The 14,124-nt window shown below is 34.1% G+C and overlaps 1 protein-coding gene across 40 annotated transcripts in view; it reads right to left on the bottom strand.

Annotated features, from left to right (window-relative positions):
* The window catches only part of runx1t1 (RUNX1 partner transcriptional co-repressor 1), a 233,037-nt gene that overhangs the window by 208,162 nt on the left and 10,751 nt on the right, over nucleotides 1-14,124 (bottom strand). For 3 of the 40 annotated variants that reach the window (XM_087295006.2, XM_087295015.2, XM_087295025.2), the window contains exon 1: nucleotides 4,069-4,216. The exons of the other annotated variants lie outside the window; for them this stretch is intronic. The gene's annotated coding sequence lies outside the window, so the exon portion shown is untranslated. Of the gene's footprint in view, nucleotides 1-4,068; nucleotides 4,217-14,124 lie in introns of those variants that run through there. 40 annotated transcript variants of the gene reach the window in all.

Below are 14,124 nucleotides of genomic sequence, written 5' to 3'. Positions count from 1 at the left end.
CCCTATATAATTCAACCCAATCAAGGTAAAATTGTGAATTTTTCTTAAACAGATACTTAAGTCATATTGTGAAATTATATTCATATCGCAATATATTTTACAGAAATACAAATTAATTCAATGTCAGTTTTTTCCCAATATCGTGCCGCCATAATGTGTAGTGCATTTCACTATTTATGTTTGCGCTGTAAAGATTTGCAGTATGTTTTTCTATTTCTGTTTACATTGTGAGGATTTTCCCTGCATGTGCTGTCAAACTGATGAAGATGTTGTCTTAATTTGCTGGTGTTTTTTCTGTGTATGTGTTTTCTTAAGTTACAGCGCATAAATCTCTCTCAGCCACCATACCAGAGCCATATTCAATGTTGATTATATTCAAATATTTAATATATCAATATATCTGATCAAATCTTCTGGGCCTAAAGTTTTTAAATCTTTTCACACATAAATTGACCACCGATTGACCCGAACTGAAAGTAAATCACAGTTTCTAAAGTAACTGTAAAGTACAGTACTGTCTCAATGTGATCTCCTGGCTAAATAAAAGAAAATGAAATGAAACCAACAGCTAACTATTGTAACAGCTTCATTGTTTGTTGCAGTTATATATTCATTCATTTATTTTCCTTCAGCTTAGTCCCTTATTTATCAGGGGGAGCCACAGTGGACTGAACCACCAATTATTCCAGCATATATTTTACGCATTGGATGCCTTTCCAGCTGTAACCCATTACTGGAAAAGACCCATACACTCTAGCATTCACAAACATTCTCATACACTATGACCAATTTAGCTTATTCAATTCACCTTCACTGCATGTCTTTAGACTGTTGGGGAAACCGGAGCACCCGGAGAGAAACCACACCAATAAAGGAAGAACATGTAAACTCCACACAGAAACACCAGCTGGCCCAGGTGGGACACGAACCAGCAACCTCTTTGCTGTGAGGCCACAGTGCTAACCACTGAGCCACCATGCCACCTTGTTGAGGTAAAGCTACTACTGAATAATCTAATACAATATTACTAAAATTACAGCATTGAAGCTATTAATATAACACCATTCATATATAATGGACCACATGATTATCTAAAGTATCTTATGTAAATGGGCTTCATCTACCACCAAAAGTGGTTTCTACTATTCTTATAAGCTAAAGAATCATAATTAAGTACTGTTTATAACCATTTTTCCCTAAGTGTGTGTCTTCATACAACGATTCTAGCTGATTCTAGAATTATAAAAGCAAACAGTAAACAGAAGGACAAAAAATAGACGATAAAATCAACAATGAGACATATTCAGGCTCCTTGTTATGAAGTACCAGAATGCACAGCGTCTGCAGTCCTCAAAGTGAATGTAATCAGTGTGTGAAGGGCGTGAGTCGGAATGAAGGAGGTGTTATCAGGTATCTGTGTGTGAACAGTGTGGCGGACTGATGTCATTGCTCTTGTGTTGTCTCAGCGTGGCTCGGTGGAGAGCACTTTGTCTGCGCAGTCCGAGTGGTGTGTCTGCAGCACCTCCATATCAGCTAATCTCTACAAACCAAAATAAACTCTGTACAATGTCATGAGACCGTGTCCCACCCCAAAGCCCACTCACACTCAAGTGTCTGTCTTTCCATCATCATCCATATACACTAGCATCAATATATTCTCCATTTATCAATAAGAACAACAACAATAATAAAATAAATAAAAAAACAGGATAAATGAGTCCAAGTAGAAAAACTGAGATCAGGGTCTTCTGCAGGTTTCACCAAGTCAAATTTAAGACTTATTTTACAAACCTTTCTAAGACCATGAAGAAAGAAATTACAGACTTTTATAGGGCTTAAAGCTAAGGACTTTTTTTAATGGCCAAGCAGAAAAACAACTTGCACCATTAAAAAAGCCACATACTTTAAATAATGTGTCGAAACAGCAGACAGTTATTCAACATAACCTAAAAAAAATGTTTTAACTAAATGCACAACCAACTGTAAAAAACATATATGTCAAATAACAGTTGGGAAAGTTTTTACTGTAGTAAGGGAGATCTGCTTCTTTCTTTTATGCCACTGTGCTGTTTATATGTGAAGGCTACAGCGATCTCTGGCTCTGTCACAAACGTGGGAACAGTTATGATGTTAATTATAAATAGAGTTTTGCTAAATGTTTTATCGAGATTGTTGGTGATTGGATATGTGTTGGATAGATTTGGTAGCTTTACATTAATAAAGGTAAATTAAGATCTGTTTGAAGTGATGTAAGAAAAACCTACAATAATTCAGAGAATTTAAGACTTTTTAAAGACTAAAATTTGTTTTTGAAATTTAAGACATTTAAAGACTTAAAGACTCTGCAGATAGCCTGGAGATAAAATATAAAATACACTGTGAACAATTCTAGCTGCCTTCATTTTTTGTTGAATCAAATGAACTTTTTTTGTCATTTTAATTATGCATGGGACGATTACCAGTTTCGAGGTTTACCACGGTATGGAAAAGTCAAGGTTTTAAAACTTTCACTGTTTTCTGTTTTACCGTTCCTAAAGTATATGCAAGTGTTTTTTTTATTTTATTTTTTTTTATGTTTTTCACATTTATTTTATTTAGCTTTTATGGCAACAGTATCTCAGCAGAATATCAGCAGAAAAGAACATTCACATCAAAAGCTACTAGTCCAGAATCTTTTAAATGTTTCTTAATATCAAATATATTGTGTTCAGTATTGTGTTTTTAAAAAAAAAAAAAAAAATTGTCTTTTATACAGACATTTAAAAATAACTTATTTTGGAGCAGTACTGTGATACTGTGATATTTTTACAGTTATCATACTGTAAGATTCTTATACTTGTACATGCCTAATATCAACTTACATCACTTAAACTGTCCAAATAAATTACGTAAAACTTTGTATAACTTAATAAACTTAGTCAAAACCTGATTAACTTACTAACTTAAAGCAGCCTAAAAATATGAGTCATCTTGACTTTTTGTCATTAAATTTTTTTAAGTCTACTGAATGATACCAAATACTTTTAGATTCATCATACAACTTTCTAAAACCTTTTTTAATGCTTTTATTATTTATTTATTCAGTCATCAAAAAGCATATCAACTTAATTCAAATCATGAAGTATTTAGTTTATAGACTTAATTTTAAAAAATACATTATAGGAAGTAATATGATTTAAGTAAAAAAAGGAATAAGATTTACAGTGGAAATATTGATGTGCTATTAATGCATTTTCAGATTTTGTGTTTATACTATTCAAGTACTATAAGATAATGATTGCTCAGAAAATTAATAATTAATCACAAGTGACAGCAATACATATACTTACATACATACATATAACAAAAATCACTTCAGATCTTAGCAACCGTAAACTTTTAATTAGAAAAACTGTTTATATAACTATTAAAATGGAATACATTCAATTTAAATTAGAAAACAGATTTTTTACAGCGTTTATACATTTTTAGTTGTTTTACTGTACATTTTATTTTAAAAAAGAAGACTTGGTCAACAATATTGTCTTTCAAAAGCAAAATAAAAATATTGTTGTGATTTTATAGGTATAGTAGATGGTGTATGTCATTGGTAAATTAATTGGTGTATTATTTTCCCTTGCTCCACACCTATCCCTCTTAAAATAATGCAAATAAAAAAGTACAACATCTAAATCTGCCAGGTAAAAATACATTAGGTACATTTATGCAAATTTAAAGGATTGATTTCAGTCAAATAAGTAAATTTCAAATCTGGTTGATACTTTTAAATACTTTAAGTATCCATTATACCATATTATATTATATTATATTATATTATATTATATTATATTATATTATATTATATTATATTATATCATATCATATCATATCATATTATATTATATTATATTTTATTATATTATATTATATTATATTATATTATATTATATTATATTATATTATATTATATTATATCAGGTCATATCTGAAGTATATTCTCATATGAAAATAGACACATGCTACATGCCCATCTATCATCACTTCCACTTCATTTACTTTCAGATACACAAACACACATCCACAAACTACCTCTGTCATCTTGTCTGGTATCTGTCAGTCACACATTAGACAACGCTGGCGCCCTCGAGCAGTCTGACATGTTGTTCTCCTCCCTCCGCTAAGGCACCATCGCTCGTCTCCTCGCGGCCTGCAGGGCTCGGCTCTGCCCAGTGGCACTGACGCCCGTGTGGCATTACTAATTAAGGCACTGGCACAGCTAGACTCCAGCATGTCATCACCTAAACGCCACAGGCTATTTACAGTCTGCGCATGCCATCATCAAAAAGACTAGATCTGGATGGATGGTGGTCTGACAGGCCTGATGAATCTCCACAATAACGGGCAGGGGCGAATCCAAATTATTATTTTTTTCGGCAATTAAAGCAAATTAAATAGCCAGTGGGCGTTTGGCCTACTCTCTAGCACGCTGATGCAGAATGATCAGACACAAACACCCCCAAGACTGCTATTCTTCCATGATTGTATTCTCACAGAGGCTTTTTATCAGCGTTTTGACACACATTTGTATTCTGTGAAAAACTAAGGTTTTAAATATGTTCTCACGAGTCGATACATTTAAAAGTGGCCTCTTGTGTGTGTCATGATGATTTTTATTAATTATAAAACATTAATTATAAAACTTTAACAAGTTCAATGTCACTGAATCTTTATAATAATAATAATAATAATAATTGTTTTTTAAGAGTAAGACTGTCAAGAAACTGAGGCTGCACAATATATCATTTTAGCATCGATATTGCAATGTGTGCATTCGCAATAGTCACATCACAGGATCTGCAATGCTGATTTGGGATTATTATTGAGCCGGAGTTGTAACCACATATTATAAAATAAACTAAATAAATAAAATTAAATATTTGATTTATTGTACAGCAAAAAATGTGTTTTAAGACTGTGTGAGAATTTCAGAAGAGCTTGAAGCATTAAGACAAAAGAAACTGTATAACTTTAATAAAAGTTAATTTGATAGAATTATTAAAATGACGAAGACTATAGTGTTATTTGTACATTTGCTTAATACATTTCTGTACCTGAATACTAATAGGACTGTAAAACACTTTATTTCATTTGTTTTACCTTTGCTTTGATGTATTTATCAATAATTATCAATGATTTTTTTTTAAAATGCAAATCCATCCAGAATCATCCCAATCAACCCAAATTAAAGAATTATTTCCAAATAAAGCAATCTGCTAAAATTGTGTTTATATCACATTACAGTATATGTTGCAGGAAAACAAATATCGCAATGTCAAATTTTTCCAACTTTTATGCTGTCCTACAAGAAACATCTCTAATAACTGATTTATTATATCTTTGCCATGATGACAGTAAATAATATTTGACTAGATATTTTTCGAAACACTTCTATCCAGCTTTAAGTGACATTTTAAGGCTTAAATAGGTTAATTAAGTAAACTTTGCAGGTTAGGGTAATTAGGAAATTCTTTGTATAATGATGGTTAGTTCTGTAGACTATTGAAAAAAATATATAGCTTAAAAGGCCTAATAATTTTGACCTTAAAATGGTTTTTAAAAATAATAAAAATTGCTTTTATTCTAGCTGAAATAAAACAAATAAGACTTTCTCCAGAAGAAAAAATATAATCAAACATACTGGGAAAATTTCCTTGCTCTGTTAAACATCATTCTGAAAATATTTAAATAAAAACATATATAAAATCAAAGAGGGCTAATAATTCTGACTTTAACTGTATGCAAGGTTTGTTTTTGTTATTTTGTTTTGTAAACAGAATATTGCAATGTCAGCTTTTTCCAATTTCGTGCAGCTCTTGAAGAAACCCAAACTAAATCAGCATTCACTGTGATAATATGAATGTTTTTACACCAAAATAACGATTTGTGTGTGATTGAAAAGCTGTTTCCTAACTGAACATCACGGCTGCACAAAAAGATATCTGAATGTCCAAAATAATGCTACTCATCAAAGGCTTAAAAGAAACATTTAAAAGGACATTAAAAGATAAGAACAAATCCAGCAAATGCCAACCTTGCAATGAAAATAAAATGTTTTCACAAAAATAGTAAAACCATTTCTAAGTTGTTTGTACATTTACATTTAGTCATTTAGCAGACGCTTTTATCCAAAGCGACTTACAAATGAGGACAAGGAAGCAATTTACACTACTAGAAGAGCAACAGTGAATAAGTGCTGTAGGCAAGTTTCAGGTATGTAAAGTGTAAGAAGTAAAACATTAGTACATTTTTTTTCTTCTAATACAGTTAGCAGTGGAGCCAGAGAGGCAATTGCAAATTAGGAAGGAAAGTGAAGACTAAATAGTTCAGTTTTTAGTCGTTTCTTGAAGATAGGCTTGTGTTTTATAGGACTGAAAAAATACTCTGTCAACATTTTTAAACAATTTTATTTGATTTACCAAAGCACTAATTTCCCATCTGTCACATTCGTAATGGAGAGATTTTTTTTCTCATAAATGCAATAAATAAATAAAATAGTTTCATTTTAAATAATATACTCTTATCCTTTGATTAGTGTTATTTTGTTTGGTACATAAACTTGCATACTTTGTCACATTCATAACGCATGTTTATTTCCCTCTTCCAATATATAAAACAAATTTACAGATGGACATTTTTCTGATCTCTTACTCTGTGGTTAGTTGTTTTGAAAAATATAAACAGATGTTTAAATATCATTTAAACATAAAAAAATCTGTTGATTAACAGGTTCGTGATTTACAGGCGTATTCTATTTATATACAGTTATGAATTGCATTATGGCAGTGTTTCTCAACCACGTTCCAGGAGGACCACCAACACTGCATGTTTTAGATGTCTAATTTGTCTGTCACACCCATTACAAGTCTTTCAGTCTTTGCTAATGAGCTGATGATCTAAATCAGGTGTGTTTGTTAAAGGAGCTAAGGGCTGCATCTGAAATCGCATACCTCCATATACACTAAAAACAGTATGTGATCCCAGTAGTATGTCCGTATATCTGGAAAGATTCTGAAGTGCACATCAGACGCATGCTACGCTATCCCCTAATTCACCATAAGAGAATTCATGAATGGAAGTTATCAATGCAACTGATGCGGATAGGACACGTGATCATGACAAAATGGTCGATGTAGTTTGTCCAAGTTCCATTCATACTACTCACATTCATACTGTATATAACGCACTTTTCTACTGTAACTGTCGAGTAGTAAACTCAAGTTTAATTGCAGTACCTACTGAGTAGTAGGTATTTCAGACGCAGCTATGGAAAATGTGCAGAGCTGGTGGTCCTTCAGGAACGTGGTTGAGAAACTGTATTATGAGATGTTGATCTCTGCGCTGTCAAATTTGGATGATGAAAATTCAACTGTGCAGTTTAATAAAGCAACTGTTACTAAAATTACAGTAGTTTAAAACAATATGTTGTATAATAAATAATATATAGGGAATTTAATCTGTAAAATAACAGAAAATGTACTGGCAGTGTATTGGCAAGTATTTGTATTGTAATTTGTATAAACAATACAGACAATATGTTATATCAAACTATTAAAAATGTCAATAAATGTAACCTTTTCAAACTTTTCAACAGCAAAAGTTGTTGGAGGAAAGATCAAGGTCCCACAATGCAACTAAAAAGCATAAATAAATATTAATTAAAAAACATGAATCAAAAAATACAGAAAAATGGTCAATTTACAGATCTTTTACAGTGTACATTCTCCATAAATTTACTACAAATGTCACATCCATAATGCTAAAATTCAAATCGAAATTCAAGTTCACTAATTATCAAGGAATAATCATGTAGCTCTATTAGAAGAAGCCTCATTCTCTCAGTACACGATCTGTTTACAATGGCCTGTGTGAAAAATAAGGGTTCGGGTGCTTGCATCTCCAGATGAGAAGAACCAGGATGGCCTTTCACACTGGTTGCGGACACATACCCGATTGTCCGTGGTGGCCCAGGGTGCGCATAGCAGGAGTGTTGATATGATAGTGAGCTTTTGAGAGGCTAAGGGTCCGGGCGGGAGGTTAAGCCCCTCCATCTCCCACTCAAACTAGGGGGAGCTTGAGGTCGAGAGATGGGACATCACACAGTGCTCACTTCACTTTCAATCAAAGCTACGCTCAATCACCCTCAATCACAGCTGGGAGCGCAGAGACAACGGCATTGGATAACACCCTGACTGTGAGCACAAACACACACATTCACACTCCAAAATGACAGACATCTTCTCCCTCTTTATAGAGACAATGTGTTACTGTTACAGTGCTGAGGAAATGAGTTCTACAAGTACACAAAGAACTTGAGCTGCTTTTACATGCATTTTACATTTAAATGGTTTGGGTGACACAAATCCTATATTTTTTTTATCCTACTATGTGGCAGATATTGGATATATACATACAAAGTTGTTATCTGGTAAAAAACAACAACACAAATACTCAATTTTCTCAGATTCTAATTTTCTCAATTAAGTTTCAGGCTACAAATGGAGAATTTTTTTTTTTTCACAGTGATATTTTGTTTTTCTCTTTATGGAAAATTGCAGACACAAATTTACCGGTATTTTCAAAAGGGCCTGTTCACACATTAGCCCTTTCTGGAAAATTGTGGATAAAAGAAAAGTCTGTATGCTTGAAAAGGGCTTATGGGTTATTTTTCTGTTTTGTTCCAATAATTTATATTCTTGTGCATATAAAAATAAAAGAAAAAGAAAGAGATTCAGTTACAGAAACTGAAAAATCTAATGTAAGCATTCCACTGGGTTGTATTCGTTTTATAATTAAGTACAATTTATCTTTGTTAACGCTACAATCAAACAATTATTTGATCCTGAATGCATTTAGACCCGCTTCAAATGTTTACACAGAAGCAGGCCTCAAAACCAGTTGTTAAACTTTAGTTAATCCACAAATCACGTACATTTTAAACTGTTGTGCCTGATCAACAGTGATGTAAACTTGAAATTGCTCATTCTGTAATGTGTCTATTGTAGATTTGAACATTGCAGTGTTGCAGCAAATAATCAGATACATGCATCTGTAAAAAAGACAAACTGGATATTCCCCAGTCAATGTTAATTGAAACGTCATCTGAAAAGTCAAATGATGTCACCTTGGGTGGACACCAACCAAAATCACATGACTATTTTCAGTGGTGTGATGGAAAACAAAGTGTTAATGTAGCAGTGTTGTGTTGATCTTTAAGGACAATGCAGAAATCAGATGTTTATATATATATATATATATATATATATATATATATATATATATATATATATATATATATTAGGGATGTAACGGTATCAGAAATTCACGGTACGGTAATACCTTGGTATGAATGTCACGGTACGGTATTTATTGAATCATTTACAGGAAAAAACAAAACTTATGAAAATACTCCAAAAAAGTGCCAAAAGTGTCAATGACATACAAATTAGCCATCTATCTGTAAGCTTTGAAACAGGAACTTCAATTTTAATAACAAAAAACTATTAAACCATGTAAAAAAATAAAGTTTCAATTTAGTATTGTTGAAAACTCATCACATTCAACATTTAATCACACTCAGCCCATCTACCCAGATGAGAGCTCTGCTAGTCGGACTTCTCATCAAGCATCTCCCGCTGGATCTAATCTCACTATATTTATTAAACGGGATATTTCATTTATCTTGTTGTCTTTATCTAACGACATATTCCCTGACTTTGGGCATTGGAATCTATTACTTGTTCTCAGGTAACGTGTTTTGGCTGAGCGCAAAGATAAGTTAATGATTAATGTAACCACGTACATTCTGTATATTGACTGATCGCTTGCCTTTATTTCCTATAATGTATAAACTTATTGTATGTTATACTTTTAAAATGGCCATTATCGATTCTTAAAACTTCGTATCTTCACTGAAATTGAAAGGAGGCAGTTGTTATCGGCTCCGTTTTGTTATAAATATTCACACAGTGAAAATGACGCTCATCTTATGCAGCACGACGCCTCAACATTTCTGCTGTCTAAGTTGCTAATATTAAAATGAAAATAGGCAGTTCCTTAAATCATGTTTACATTTTATTGTTGAGAAAGTGAAACAACGAAGCCAGGGTGATGTGAATGAAGTTATAAAGTACACTGTTCCCTTTGAAGATTTACCCGTGTCCTCGGTATAGTCTGCTTTTCCATATCAAACTGAGAAGAAGAGACTGCAGCCTTGATCAAACTTGCGAAGTCTGAACTTACACGGAGAAGATGCGGGACTGAACTGTGCGTGTAAAGCAGGTCGCACACCAGAAGCGATGCTCGGCGGCGCGCCGCGCAGCGCCACGCAGCGCCATGTATTTTAGAATTCTAATCATAGGTTTCTATCAGGATACACACACCGGCGCCGCAAGTCGGCGGCACCCGGCGACGGCTCAGGACGCAGTTCATTTTTCAGCCGCGCCACAGAGCGCCATCTGATTAGTTTCATGTTAAATATCATTCGAATGTGCGCGTCTGGTGTGCGATACTTTAATCTGTCATGTACGCGCCGTGTCGCGGCGCCGAGCGGCGCTTCTGGTGTGCGACCTGCTTTAGAGTTTTCCAGCTCTTTTCATCCCCGCTTCTAGCAGCACACTCCATTTCCGCATTACTGGATCTGTAGCAACAACAGACCGCAAGGGATGATGGTCAAGCATGGGCTGATGGCAATTGTAGTTTTCGTTACCTTCCGTTCGCTTTATTCGCCTAAGCAAAATTTCTCAGAAGACCTATAGTTTTACCGAGTCATGCGACTTCGGTAATATCGAAAAAATTAATATTGCGGTATGACGGTATTTACAATACCGTTACATCCCTAATATATATATATATATATATATATATATATATATATATATATATATATATATATATATATATATATATATATATTATTTTATTTATTTATTTTTTTTAAGTTTAAACGCACATATCTAACCTGGGTCACTTTAAAAAAGAAAAAGAATTACAAATTGGAAATGGTTAGCAAGACCTGCACTTAAAGAGTGTCCATAATCATAGGAAGGCATATCATATCATCAGGCTTAGTAAAAATAGCCCATAGTAAACTTTTTATTTGAACATTTTTGAAAAACAGGGTAATTGTATAATACTTTTAAATGCTACATTTAAGTTTAAGCATCATATTATAATATCCTATATAATATACTATAATGCAATTTTTTATATTAGTTACTTATTACATTTATCAATTATAAAATGCCAAATATTTAGTCTATTTGAGAAATGCTGCTACTTTCCTTTCATCCTGACATTAAACACTTTCTAACCACTGTCAAAACACACCCTCACCACTTAAGACATGAAAAATAGTTACCCAACTACCATCAAAACCAACACACAGACAAACACTGAAAAATTTTTTCAAAGATGATTCCTTGGATTTACTCAATTTTTTCCATTAGGTGGTTGTAAACTATTTATTTGGGCTGATTTTAAACAAACAAATTAAGATGAAAATTATTAAATTTAATGTGTTTGTTTAAATTCAACACAAATAAATTGTTTGCAACAGTTCTGCATGAAACAATTTTTTTCAACAGTCATGCACTCTATGTGGCAGCCCACACACACACACACACATGCTGGTATTGGTGGTTTATGAGGACTTTCCATAGGCGTAATGTATTTTATACAGTAAAAAAGCTTATTATATGGCCTCACCCCTTAGGTTTCCATTATATTTATACTGTACAAACTGTATTTTCTATTCCCCTACACCCACCCTGCCCCTAAACTCAACCGTTTCAGAAAACTATTACTTTCTGGAAAAAAAAAAAAAATAATAATAAATCAATGTGATTTATAAGCAATAAGCATCAGCAGTTTTCTAGTTTTTCACCTTCTTTTTGTAATACCCGTGTCATACCTAGGCCATTACACAAATTTGTGTCCTGATGTCACACACACACACACACACACACACGCACGCACGCACTCACACACAGGCAGTCAGATAGAGCAGAGTGGTCTGAAGATACGCAGTGCAGAGGGTGCGACTGAGGAGAAACAGGCCAGCACATGGTAAGCAAACAGCAGCAGCCGCAACGAGAGATGAAATAGATGGATTGCTCTAGTTAGCAATCTAAACATGGAAAATGATTTATGATAAAAGGTTTCAAAGAAATGTGGGGCTAAACTGGTGTAATTGTATCATTATGAAAATATTTTGCTTTTACTTTTCAATCTCAAACAAGTGCTCTCATACCCATAACTGCAGGTTGAGTCAGACACTTATTGAGTAGTTTGGCCATTACCGCCTTTTCAAAATATATATCGAAGAAAAAAATAAAGGGGAGAAATATGAAATAAACATTTGATTTTGCCCTATTTTGAGACATTCCATACTGGCTAAAACTAAAACTAAGGATTTGAGTCAAGCGATATTGAACATGACCTCAAATACTGATCACGAACAAGATGAGACCAAAGGAGACAAGAGGTTCAAGAAATTAATGGCGGGGAGAGAGAGAGAGACTTCAAAAACAAATACAGAAAAATAAGGCATATCATGGGAGAGAAATCTAATATCAAATATCAACAAAAAATATTTTTTAGCTTGTCATAAGCCCCTTTCATACAGTAATAAGGTAAATATATGGAACATTTCCGGAACAATTTTCCTGGTAAATTCAAAAAAGCACTGTTCACACAGGCGAGGACGTTACGGAATTTTTAAGGAAAAGAGCATTCACACATCCATTCCAAAATACCAGTAAATTCTGACATCATCAACCAGAAATGACCTCTAAACGGCTGGGCTTGTATTTGTACACATTTGACTACATTACAAACTCTGTGGACGGATCAGTATTGTGAACAACTCCGATGAAAACATATAGAGAAACACTTTCACATGTCGAGATGTACATAAAATGTGTGTGTGCTTTCACGGGTACACGCAAAGCTTAAAGGTAAACAAACAATGGCTTATCATAAGCATCTTATCGATAATTATTTACACAGTTGGCATTAAGACGAACATATAAACATTGTCTGACTAACATCTAGCAGCTAAATAAGTCTGGTAAAATATTCAAAGGCTTTTATTCTCATAAACTGCGCAGACGTGAATGCTTCTGACTGTTGTGATTGGCTAAAGCAGGCATTTCACGTCAACGCGTTCTAGACGTGCACGCGCTCTTTCCGGCAATCTTCCTTCTGCATTCATACAGCACAGCATTCCGGCAAATTACCAGTAATCTTACAACTTCTCTTTCCGGAAAATAGCCAGAACGAATTTATCGGTATTTTCAAAAAGGGCCTGTTCACACATGCAACCTTTCCGGAAAATTGCCGGTGATTTTCCGGAAAGGTCTGTATGCGTGAAAGGGGCTATAGACCGACAGAGCCAGCCAGTGGATACTTTTTAGTAAGCATAGTAGTCTTTTTCTAAATTTGTATGTATTTTAAAGAATTTCATTCATTTATTTTCTTTTCGTATTAGTTCCTTTATTAATCCAGGGTTGCCACAGCGGAATGAACCGCCAACTTATCCAGCACATGTTTTACGCAGCAGATGCAACCCATCTCTAGGAAACATCCATACACACTCATACACTATGGAAAATTTAACCTACCAGTTCACCTGTACAGCATGTCTTTGGACTGTGGGGGAAACCAGAGCACCTGGAGGAAACCCACGCGAACGCGGGGAGAACATGCAGACTCCACACGGATACGCCAACTGACCCAGCCGAAGCTCAAACCAGTGACCTACTAGCTGTGAGACGACAGCACTACCTACTGTGCCACTGCGTCACCTTAAAGAATTTTTAATTGTGTTTTTATACACATACTATTTATTTCTGGCATGGCAACACTTGGAATTACATATGGTAATGAATATGTATTTGGCAATGTTGATTGCATAGATCTGCTACGCCGTTGCTGCTGCTTTGATTATTATGGCAGAGCAAGTATTGAGACCTGCTACTGCCAGTATATTCAATTTCGTCATTTCCAAAGGAGGCGTGCGGCTTGTGCTCGCATATTGGGAGCCACGCGCAAGTGTCATATTATATTTTTATACTTATTTCTGTTCAG

Source organism: Danio rerio, chromosome 19, assembly GCF_052040795.2.
Source record: "Danio rerio strain M-AB ecotype USA chromosome 19, GRCz13ab, whole genome shotgun sequence".
NCBI lineage: Eukaryota > Metazoa > Chordata > Actinopteri > Cypriniformes > Danionidae > Danio > Danio rerio.
The sequence above is the reverse complement of the archived record's forward strand: the minus strand, read 5'-3'. Positions and strand labels throughout refer to the sequence as shown.